Source organism: Lissotriton vulgaris, chromosome 3_1 (assembly GCF_964263255.1).
Source record: "Lissotriton vulgaris chromosome 3_1, aLisVul1.2, whole genome shotgun sequence".
In the NCBI taxonomy this organism is placed as follows: Eukaryota; Metazoa; Chordata; class Amphibia; order Caudata; family Salamandridae; genus Lissotriton; species Lissotriton vulgaris.
The window spans coordinates 451,968,623-451,981,706 of record NC_141689.1 but is presented as its reverse complement, the minus strand read 5'-3'; positions in this window follow the sequence as shown (position 1 = coordinate 451,981,706).

The window sequence follows — 13,084 nt, the reverse complement described above, 5'->3', positions numbered from 1 at the left end:
AAGCCTTGGGTGGGTTTTTCACGTATCTGAATAATAATGATGTGAATATAGGTTTTACCACTTGCCACAGTACGACAAATATCACATTCTTAGATGTGGAGTTATATGTAAAGAATGAACACATTGAAAGCAAAATGTATCGCAAACCCACTTCATGCAATACAATATTACATGCGAAGAGTGCTCACCCACGTCACCAAGTCAGAGCAATCCCGTTTGGTGAGATGCTTAGAGCCAGGCGTAATTGTAGCGAAACTGAGAATTTTAACAGCTGCATATGTGATATGGAGAGAAGATTTGTACAGAGAGGTTACAACAAACAAAATGTAAAATTGGCCAAACAGAGGGTCCTGAAAGTTGGGCTCAGTGAGACATTAAAGCCTTCTGCCAAACCTGGTCAGAAGGATCAGCCAATCAGACTGGTTACAACTTATACTCCAAAGAGCAATGTTTTGTTGCAAAGCATGAGAAAACATTGGGGCATTCTAAAACTGGATAATGTTCTGAAACAGCATATAGGGGGCAGACCACAAATCTCCTATAGAAGAGGTCAGACTTTGGGCTCCCTACTAAGTCCGAGTTATCCATTGTCACAACGACATGTCACATGGCTAGATCAATATGCAAAGGGATTTTATAAATGTGGTCATTGTGGCATGTGTAGATGTGCAAAAGATAAAACTAAAAGTTTCAAAAGCCAAGATGGGAAACGGTATGATATCAGAATGAATATCACATGCAGTACCAAATTTGTAATCTACATAATAGAATGTAAATGTATGAGGGTGTATGTGGGCAGCACAATCCGCATGATTAAAGAAAGAATGGGCGAACACCTAAGAGCGGTTAAGAATAATGATGTGAGGTATCCGATAGAGGAACATATACATAACTGTGAGAAGCAGGATTGTAACAAAGGTTTCAAATTTTACGGTATTGATCATGTACCTGTTGACCCATGAGGTGGGAACAGGGAATTGAAATTGAGAAGGCGGGAAGCACGATGGATCATGCGCCTTAGGGCGGTAGAGGAGGGATTAAATTATGATCAAGAGCTTCAATTCTTCTTAGGTGATTAATGAGTATCAGTGAAATCTGTGATTGACTGATGCACATTACCTATATGTGAATACACATCAGATGAGGTATGGATATTTGATGGTTATTCCATTAAAACTCATTATTATCAATATATGGTAATGTAGCATCCGAATCTGCGCTGGTGAACGCAGATATATGATAAATTCAAACGACTTTGGGAATAATGCTGGATGAAATGTACACAATGACTAGTGGTACGCACTACTGTAATTATCAAAATATGCTACATAAAAGGACATTTGAAAATGTATTGAAGGGAAGGCCGTAAAGATATACGTTTTTGCAATTATGCACAAATAATATGCGAAGTTTATCCGTCCTAAAATGGCCGCCGCATTTTAGAGGCATTTTTGTGAGCACTGATCTGGTAGTCCGTTATCAGTGTCTAGCGGCGTACAGCATAAACCAGGAAGAGGAAGGAAAGGGGTTGTCTCCTGCACTTGGGATTCGACCGAAAATACCGAGCAAGGTAAGCTGGGGGCAGAGGGAGGCGAAATATGAACTAATCGAGATGGGGAGTTTAGGAAAATAATATATTTAATCCGTAACTCTGCAGGCTGAAAAGATACGGCATGAAGAATAGAAGTAAAGACGATAACCGGCAGACTTACAAGGTAGGAACCCGGTTTTTAAAGTCTAAGAATGGGGAAGGCAATGAAGAAGCAGTGCACTAGGAGCTAAAAATATGTTATTGATTGTAGGTTTCTAACCGGCATACGAGGGAAAATAAAAAGGGCCAAACGAATAGAGACACTGATAATTGGATGTTGACCTGTAATATTTCAGGTAAGCGAGGCCGATATAGATGAAGTGTCAGAATCACGCAATGATTTATTCCTAGTGTGTTAGTTAAATGATTTCAATTTGGTTTGTAGGTAAAAAGATTTGATGGCGTGCAATAACTGATTTTGAAGACATATGGGGTGAAGGAGTGAGATAAATAGAGAAAAACGATAAGAAAACGAGAGGTAGGTTCTGAAATAAGGATAGATGTATGTATTACGCATTGATCCAAAGTGCAGCCCTAATTCTCAATGGGTGTAGAGTAAAGTTGTAAATTTTCTCTATCCAAACAGATAGTTGTGTAAAGCCAAGTAGAGGTAAATACAACCCATATTACTTGGTGATTATGCATGTTGGGCAATAAGCCATTCACAAATGGTCTTGGTCAGAATTAACCGCTTTCCTTATGTTTAATGCATGAAATGCTTCAGACACAGGATAGTGTGTGACACAACAATGTATTCAAAGTTTTTTCTTTTCTTTTTCTTTTTATTTTATTTTGTAACAATAACATGCAAAAGAAACACGGTGATGATGTGGAGATATGTTCAATGGGCATGTAATACATTGTTTCGAAGAGGTTTTTTTTTAGCACATGGTTGTCTTTAGGGGTCTGATGAGGCTCTGTAATAAGTTATCAAATGAATTGAAATAAGGGGTTGTAAAAAGACGGTGTTTGTATTATTTCCAGCCCTGATGAAGCCGATGGGTTGTGTATAACCTCGGCGAAACGCGTTGGCATGGCATGGGATTGGAAAATAAAAGAAGAAACTGTGGAAGAGCCTTGAGACTGATTTGACATCATTGAAAAATATTTTTTTACTCTAAGAGACTTTGTACTATTGTGATATGTTGAGTGCTGCAGTATTATATTGTTACCCTGCCCAGTATCTTGGCTGGGGCGTCAATCAAAGAAATGTCCCTTTTTGAAAATTGAGACCACTATTGCCTCCTTCCAAGTCGTGGGCTGAGTTCCAATAATAGCTGCTTTAAAAACTTTTGCTAATAAAGGTGCCCATAGATTAGGGTTTCTTTTAAAAAGATCAAAGGGCACCCCATTCGTGCCTAGGGCTTTCAGAGAAATACCACGTGCTAAGGCCTCCTCCACTTCATCAACTGTGATGGACGTTCTGAGTTGGATGTCTGTCGTTAAGTCAAAGGACATTTCCCTTGCCTCCTCCTCTATTTTCTCATTAAGAGGGTTAAAAATGCCAGAGAAGTGAGCATCACAAGCTTCCCCTAAGATCAGCCGAGTTCATCTGTCTCATGTCTTCAGTGAAAAAAGGATAGTTAATAATTTCCCACAATTTCTTTGAATCATTTAGGGATCTTGCTCTTTCCAGGTCTTCCCATACCATCTCCCTCAAATCTGCCTTCCTTTTTTCAATCACAATTGTATAATTATTCCTTGCAATGTGATTAGATCTCTGTCACTGGGTGTGGCACGAATATCTGCTTTTAATTCTTTATGTGCCATAGAGCAATCAGTGTTAAACCAGCTGGCCTCTAGGGGTTGCTTTTGTGAAGCATTCCTAGTCAGCCTTGTGGCTTTTTTTGAACAAAGTAACTCAAACTGTCGAAAAAGTTCAACCGGGGAGAAGTCTAACTGCAAGTAATCAATTATTAAATAATAATTTGCTTTGATGGTATCTTCCTCAAAGTTAGAAGGGTTTACCTGTCCCCATTTTAATCTGACACCTTTATTTGGGTGAATCTGGATTGGGAGTTCATCACTAACCCCCGCCTGAATCTTTAAATTGAGGGAGACTATAAGAGGATAGTGGTCACTTGCACATTTGGCATAACTATAACATTCTGGAAAAGAGAAACAACATTTCAAGACATTAACATAAAGTCAATGGAACTAGCCCTGCCACTACCAACCTAGGTTGAGTACTGAAGGGTAGAATTGTAGACATAATTATTTAGGAAACACAAAGTGGATAAAATGTGTCAGGGGCTGATCCTCAGTGTCTTCCAAACCGCACACACGTTGGGAGCTGTACTTACAAATTGTACAATTAAAATCCCAGCCGGCCACTTTGCAGCTGCTTGTCTAATTTCCATTTGGAGTGACTCTATTATTTGACAATTACTCTTGTCAAAGATGCTAAAAAAACAGTTAACCAATAATACTTTGACCTTAGCTAGGTCCGAGATCATTATTAATTGGTACCATGGCGATGAGCTTATACATTTTGCTTTTAAAGAGCCATATTTTACCATGATGAATACCACAGTCCCTCCCTTTGCCCTACCTGTGAAAGAAGGAGTTGCAGGAAAACATAAGGAACAGTAACCATCCATGAAAATATCATCTAGAGACCACGTTTTTTTTAAGACAAATGATATCTAAACCTCTGATAAAGCTCAACCAATCCTCATTCCCCAATTTTGAACGGGATCCTGCAGTTATGTGATTTTGAAACTCTAGGTGCTTTTTTTCCTGCATGATTATCCCCCGATTTATATTAACCTGTATATCAGGTGTCGTAATGGCTAGACTAGTAACGGCCCCCTCATTTTTCTCCCCACTAAAGTCTACCCCAAAGTTATTACTCGAGGATCCCAAGTCTCCCTCCTCTCCTACCTGCCAAGCTGATCTTGCAGTCAGTCAATGTCAGTTAGGTCTGAAAGTATTTCAAAACAGTTTGACTGGATGATCGGGTGCGGGTACATGAAGTGGTGGTTTTTGGACCAGTTGGTGGTGCCCTCTGTTTGATAGTAGGTCCCCCATAGGGAGGATTAAAGAAGCCAAGGGGGAGGGCCCTTATGGGATCATTCTCACCCGCTACTTCCTCAAGGCATGTCAGTAGGGAGAACACAAATCTAGGATCTCTAAAGTTAAGAACCACACAATCCCCAACCAAAGATTTTACAGTGCGACCCAACCAACTCACCCACCGGGCCATGATGATGCTATCGAGAAGCTTTGTCTGGGACGATATATTACTATTGCACCAGTAGGCTGATTAATTTATGAGCCTTTGACAGTCTTCGAGGTGGCCATTAGGGAGTGGGGGACCCCTGTTAGTATCAGGGTAGAGGGAGTGCAATCTGATGGTAAATTGAATATGTCTTTTGTTCCTACCCCGCGTATCAAAGGGTATGTTAAGCCACTGGGATTTGGGGATACGTAGTACCTACTGCCCTGGGTCAGGTAGTCTTGGCCAGAATGACTGTCCTCGACCATGCTTACCCCTTGACCCACCTTTAAACTTTGTTTAAGGGGTACTGATTCCTGGGATGTTCATTCAGTGGACTCATTAGGGGGACCACAATCATAATGGGGGTGAGTGTTGTTGATATGGGGACAAACCTATAATGAGGTACAGCTTCTTGATTATTAGTATGTGTGGTCACATCCCTCAGTGTTGCATGAGTTATTTTTTTCTTTGAGTCCCTTACTACTGGGGAGAGCTGTTCTTCTATATGACTCAATCGTTCTAGGATGGGAGCCAACTCCTCTGAAACCAATTTGCTAATTTGATTAAAGAGGAAAGTATCTGTTCTCTCTGATGTAGCCTCCCGTCCTCTGCCTCCCCTTGGCATAATGACCATGCCTATCAAGGGGTTTTGCTTAGTTCTTTTGATCATAGGGAACAGATCCTTTAGTTTAGGTCCTACCTCTACCGCCTCTACTCTTTTCCTTTTCCCCCAATTGCCTGTGAGCGACTAATCTCTTCCACATTTAGGTTAAGATTAAGTGAGTTTTTAATATTATTAATAGGGGCTCCTTGTATGTTGCTGATCCTCACCACGGGAGAGAGCAGTACTGTGGTCCTGGGCTCATTGTCAATTACAATACTGTCTGTAATAACGTTTGCAGGGACCGGAGGGATTAGAGACGGAAATGAAGTAGGGGCTAACAAAAGTCTCCGTTCAGTTATTTCAATTTCCTTGCTGGTTGCAGACACCGCTATTTCTAGGAAACCTTCCAGTGTAGAGCCCGTGGGATTTGGGGCTGGTGTGGTTTTCTGTCTACCCATAGCTTGATGGATAGATAGGGACAAGTTAGTACACAGTTAGAGCCATCCAAGAGCCACAACAAAATGATTGGCTAGACATCCCAGCGTTGGGAAAAATATGGGCTTTTACCGCTAATGGCGCCTCTCGTTGCTGAGGCAAGCCACAGTGTCCCACTATCAAGGGGCCAAGAGAGTAGGCCCAGCTGTTTGTGAGAAGTGCAGCCTAAGAGGGGCTGAGAGGTCTGGCTCCGATGGGGGACCGAGTCCCACCCCAGCCAGCTGCCTGCAAAAGGTGAGTGCGGCGTGCAGGGACCTCAGACGGCCCTTCACTGAATTCACAAATTAGTTTAAAAATAATTGGGCAATTTAATATAATGAATATACAATTTATTGAAATTATCCTATGTTATTTTCAATTTTAAACTATTAATACAAATTATTATTAATTATGTAGCTATTATATTTTGGTTTAGCTTCCAAAAATTACCTAGAAATGAACCATACTAAAAATCCTTTAAAAGATAACATCAACATTTAAACTAAACAATATATTCCTAAAAAATTTATTATGAACCAAGAAACATATTTCAAACTTTTACATTTATTTACATTAAAAAATTTAAGCAAAATTAAAAAGAAAACAAGCAAAATATTATATATATATATATATATAGCATACAACTTGTCCTGTCGCAGCGGGAGCGCTGTTACAGCCGGTGCTTGCGATGGGACCAGGGCAGTGTCCCAAATTTGTATTCAAACCAAATAATCGCCGCACTCGCCTTGGGTTTCAATGTGCAGTTTTATTATTCAAAACGTGACAAAACACCTACGCGTTTCGAACCGTAGTTCGTGTTCACGGTAGCCAGTTTGTGTAGTCCCCTCATTAGTTTTAACACAATGATGCCTGTAAGGCACGCCCCTAAATTTTGGGGCCTGCTGGGACATGTAGTTCTACTATGTTTAAGCCAACACAATTTACAGTGTAAGTCATGGGGATTCGCTGCATTGGGGCGAGCTTTCGACGCTACATCATCTCAAAGCGGGCCCTCTGTTAACCAGGGCGGATTGCGCTTTGTGACGCACATATTGAAATGTGCGTATTGAGTCGGCCCGCGGAGTAAAGAGGGGCTGGCTCACGTGATGTGTAGCTACTTGTGGAGATACTCCATTTGAGATAAAGGGCTGAGTGCCCTACGTCCCCAATGTTAGCGTCCACCCATGACTATCTTAATTAAAAGTTAATTTGGCAACATGTAAAGTGCAAATAAATGCTTAACGAGTAACAAAATGCAACTCTGTTTTAGTGTCAGTGGCAAATCTCAATAAACATATTAAGGAAGAAGAGTCTCAAACAAAGATCATTGGTGGTGTCCTTCATATGTGTACATAAAGTTCCTCATCGCCATTGAGGCCTCCAGGTTGTTTGGTTTTGAACCTCATGATCAACTTGGATTCGAGTCTTCGCAGTTGTTGAATGCGGTTGCCACCTCTTTCATTTGGTGCGATCATAGCTAAACCAAAGTATTTCACATCCTGCCAAGTTTTATTGTCATGCTGAGCAAGGTGTTTCGCGATGGCATATGAGTTGTCATGATTCTGGATTGCGCGGATGTGTTGTAAAATCCGTGTTTTCAGGGAACAAGTGGTGCTGCCAATGTAGGATTTTCCACAAAAACATTGGATCATGTACACTACGAAGGATGAGTCACAGTTGATGTTGCCTTTGATTATAAAGTTCTTACTGCTTGCATCTTTGAGGCTTTTCATGTTTCGGCCTATTTTGCATGCTTTGCAATTTGGGCATTTATTGAAGCCTTGTTTTCTGATTTCCAGCCATGATGGTTCTTGTTTGTATTCAAAATGACTTTGGGTCAGCTGATCTGCTAGATTGCGTGCCCTTCTGTAGGAGACCAATGGGTAGTTTCCTATCGATGTCCCGATGTCCGGGTCTTTCCTAAGTACTGGCCAGTACTTTTTCATTATATTTTGAATTTTATGACTTTCTTTGCTGAATGTCATTATCATCCTTGGCTGGTTAGATCTGTCATATTCAACAAGTTGCGAAGGCGCAGGATGTTCCTTGGGTATCAGTGTTTCAGCTCTGGTTTTGCTTCTTGCTCTTATTTCGCAATTTCTTAAGTCCACCTGTTTGTATCCTCTTTGTCTGAAACGTTCTTTTGTTTCTTTGAACTTTGATTCCATCTCCTTCTCTTCCGAACAATTTCTTTTCATTCGTAAAAGTTCTCCGTACGGAATGCTTTTCACAAGTTTTTGCGGGTGGAAGCTTAATCCGTGCAGGATACTGTTTGTGGCTGTCTGTTTTCTATGAACAGTTGTTTGAATTTTGTTTCCTGCAATGTACACTTTGGTGTCAAGAAATACAATTTCTTCAGAGTTGATGGTATACGTAAATTTCAGTCCTTCTGAGTTCTGGTTGAGGATATTGAAGAAGGTGACGAATTCATTTTCACTCCCCTTCCACAGGAGGAATAAATCGTCAATGAACCGTAGCCAAAGTGCTACCTTGGCCATATGCTGTTCGTTTTCTTCCCTCCAAGCTACGCACTTCTCCCACCACCCCATGGTGAGATTCGCGTAGCTTGGAGAAAAGGAAACTCCCATAGCTGTTCCGCAGCATTGTCGATAAATGGTTTTGTTGAATATGAAGATATTGTTGTATAAGCAAAGGCTTATCATGTCTAAGATCATTTTAGAATGTTCTCTCTGAGAGATCGGTTGCTGGTCTAGAAAGTATTTCATTGCTGCGAGACCAATGTTGTGGTCTATCGACGTGTAAAGTGAGACCACATCGATCGTCACCAATAGGTAGTCTGGTTGCCATTCGGTTTCCATTAGCGTGCGAATAAAATCGCCAGTGTCTTTTATGTGTGAGCTGAGGGTAGGTACTATCGGAGCAATGAAGAAATCTACATAGCTTGACACGTTCTCGTACAGGCCTCCACAGCTGGAAATTATTGGCCTCCCAGGCGGGTTATTCAGAGTCTTATGTACTTTTGGTAAAAAGTAAATTGTCGGGAGGATGGGATTCTCAACCATCAAAAATTTCTTTTCACTGTCTGTGATGAGGCCTTTTGAGAACCAGCCATCTAGCTTGGTTTGTAGTTCAAGTTTCATTTCTTCCGTTGGATTTTTCTTTAGTACTGTATAATTCTTTTTATCGGTTAGTTGACGCATGGCTTCTTCTACATAATTTGTTTTATCCATGGGGTGGTGGGAGAAGTGCGTAGCTTGGAGGGAAGAAAACGAACAGCATATGGCCAAGGTAGCACTTTGGCTACGGTTCATTGACGATTTATTCCTCCTGTGGAAGGGGAGTGAAAATGAATTCGTCACCTTCTTCAATATCCTCAACCAGAACTCAGAAGGACTGAAATTTACGTATACCATCAACTCTGAAGAAATTGTATTTCTTGACACCAAAGTGTACATTGCAGGAAACAAAATTCAAACAACTGTTCATAGAAAACAGACAGCCACAAACAGTATCCTGCACGGATTAAGCTTCCACCCGCAAAAACTTGTGAAAAGCATTCCGTACGGAGAACCTTTACGAATGAAAAGAAATTGTTCGGAAGAGAAGGAGATGGAATCAAAGTTCAAAGAAACAAAAGAACGTTTCAGACAAAGAGGATACAAACAGGTGGACTTAAGAAATTGCGAAATAAGAGCAAGAAGCAAAACCAGAGCTGAAACACTGATACCCAAGGAACATCCTGCGCCTTCGCAACTTGTTGAATATGACAGATCTAACCAGCCAAGGATGATAATGACATTCAGCAAAGAAAGTCATAAAATTCAAAATATAATGAAAAAGTACTGGCCAGTACTTAGGAAAGACCCGGACATCGGGACATCGATAGGAAACTACCCATTGGTCTCCTACAGAAGGGCACGCAATCTAGCAGATCAGCTGACCCAAAGTCATTTTGAATACAAACAAGAACCATCATGGCTGGAAATCAGAAAACAAGGCTTCAATAAATGCCCAAATTGCAAAGCATGCAAAATAGGCCGAAACATGAAAAGCCTCAAAGATGCAAGCAGTAAGAACTTTATAATCAAAGGCAACATCAACTGTGACTCATCCTTCGTAGTGTACATGATCCAATGTTTTTGTGGAAAATCCTACATTGGCAGCACCACTTGTTCCCTGAAAACACGGATTTTACAACACATCCGCGCAATCCAGAATCATGACAACTCATATGCCATCGCGAAACACCTTGCTCAGCATGACAATAAAACTTGGCAGGATGTGAAATACTTTGGTTTAGCTATGATCGCACCAAATGAAAGAGGTGGCAACCGCATTCAACAACTGCGAAGACTCGAATCCAAGTTGATCATGAGGTTCAAAACCAAACAACCTGGAGGCCTCAATGGCGATGAGGAACTTTATGTACACATATGAAGGACACCACCAATGATCTTTGTTTGAGACTCTTCTTCCTTAATATGTTTATTGAGATTTGCCACTGACACTAAAACAGAGTTGTATTTTGTTACTCGTTAAGCATTTATTTGCACTTTACATGTTGCCAAATTAACTTTTAATTAAGATAGTCATGGGTGGACGCTAACATTGGGGACGTAGGGCACTCAGCCCTTTATCTCAAATGGAGTATCTCCACAAGTAGCTACACATCACGTGAGCCAGCCCCTCTTTACTCCGCGGGCCGACTCAATACGCACATTTCAATATGTGCGTCACAAAGCGCAATCCGCCCTGGTTAACAGAGGGCCCGCTTTGAGATGATGTAGCGTCGAAAGCTCGCCCCAATGCAGCGAATCCCCATGACTTACACTGTAAATTGTGTTGGCTTAAACATAGTAGAACTACATGTCCCAGCAGGCCCCAAAATTTAGGGGCGTGCCTTACAGGCATCATTGTGTTAAAACTAATGAGGGGACTACACAAACTGGCTACCGTGAACACGAACTACGGTTCGAAACGCGTAGGTGTTTTGTCACGTTTTGAATAATAAAACTGCACATTGAAACCCAAGGCGAGTGCGGCGATTATTTGGTTTGAATATATATATATATATATGTATCTTTCATAAAATCTTTCTTAAAATAGTTATATATGTCTTACAATTTTCATCTATAAATTTAAATTACAAAAAATTATTAACTAATTGAAAAATATTTACTTTAGAAACAAATTTTAAACCTCTCCAAACTAAAAGAAATTACTTTGAGACACCGAAAAATATCATCATATCAAAATTATATAAATAATAATATTATAAAAACAATGACAAATAATATCACTTCCTTATATTGCAACTTAATGTAGTATTTTTGAAAAATTGAAAAAAAAAGAGACCCACTCCAATTCTCTTTCAAAAGCAACATTCCTATCCTTAAATATTTAAACACTTTAAAAAAGCAGTTTGTGCTTTTTAGGTTGAGCATCCGAGAAAACTACCAGTAGAGGTCAGTAAAATACCATAATTGCTTTCTGCTTGTTCAACTGCCTCTATTTAACTGTCTTGCTAGAAAACGACCAGTAGTGGTCAGTAAAATACCAGAACTGCTTTCTGCTGAGGGACTTTCTTTTTTTAATTTTTCTGTCTACTGCCTCTATTTAACTTTCTTAATAGAAAAGGACCAGCAGAGGTCAGTAAAACACCAGAATCCCATTAGCATTCTTTAGATTCCTGTCGATAGAAATTGTCTTCCACTAGCACCCATAGTCAATAATATGTTTTTTTTTAAATCTTGAATTTTCAGTCACATTACCACCGAAGGCCCTGATTTTTATATCAAAAATAGAGCTTTGGACTGTACCATTTTCCGCTGAAAAGCAATATTTCTCTCCATGTGTTCCCATATCTGGCAGTTTGGTGCTTACTTTCCCTTAGGGCCGGACTGACTACCCGGCAGTTTGGAATGCTGAAAAGCTGGGGGCTGCTTTTACTGCGGTGGGGGCTGATTTTGTTCATGGAGACCTGCATGTGCTAAACGAAATTCTTTTTGCATTATTTTTTCGAAGCACACGCAGGTCTCCATGAACGAAATCAGCCTCCACCGCAGTAAAAGCAGCCCCCAGCTTTCATCATTCCAAACTGCCCGGTAGTCAGTCCGGCCCTGCTTTCCCTCCTTGTTAAAGTAAAGTAGATGTTTCAGCACCCAGGCTAATGTGCTGCATAGCAAAATACATATAAGGTCCCAAAGCGAGACCGATTGCATTGCAAATGCTTGTTAATATGTGTTTTCGTATTCTACTGCCTCCCAGTGCACAGATGCTACTCCACATTTACAGGTGCATCTCATATGTTCATGCTCTGCTGTAATAAGCCATATTCAGCCTCTTCGGCGCACGCTTACGTTTCATATTCATCAGAATCATCGGCCAATGATAGCCACTGGACGCTCCAAGATGGTCACTCCATGCCATGTTTCGCAACTTCAGGTCCGTCGATGGAAAGTCAATTGCAAATCAGTGATTAGGTCACAGAAATCGAAATAATGCCTTCCACAGAAAAGGCAATGGTCTCTAGTTTGCCCACCTGCACTCACACAGCACAGATAAAAGAGACTGAGCCAGAGTAAGAAAGGGGTGTGTGGGACAGAGAGAAAGAGAGGAGTTAGATGATTTGAGGCACAGAAAGAAGAGGGTGAGCCACAGACATAGGAGGGTGAAGTTGAAAGTCAAAAGGGGTGAAGAAGAAAATGGGTGAGGAAGAGACAAAAAGAGGCAGAGAGACAGGAAGGTGAGCGAGAGAGAGAGAAAGAGGAGAGTGTTATGAGGTGCTGAAAGTAGGGGTGTGAGAGGTGCAGCAGCATACTCTAATAACCAATTAAGCTTAAATTAGATTAGGCATTCAATAGGCCCCTGAGGCATTTTCTTCTAGGAGCATTTGCTGTATATTTAAAGACAGACTATCCGATGTCCTACAATCATTTCTGGGAAACTACTGCATTTTTTTTAAATAATGTACTATGCTTTCGCTTTTCTGGCTGTAATTAAGTAGCTTTAAACTAGTGACTGCTGTCATACTGGAGCTTTTCAATTATGCTGCAATAGTGTGGGAAAGACTTTCCTGACACATGACCATTCAATCAATGGCTTTCTTTCCAATTCCAGCTTTACAGGCATATACAATATAGCATTCTCATTACCACTAGTACCTTCACTGCCACCATCACTATTACCACCACCTCTACTGCTACATTGCAACAGTCATTACCACCACCATCAC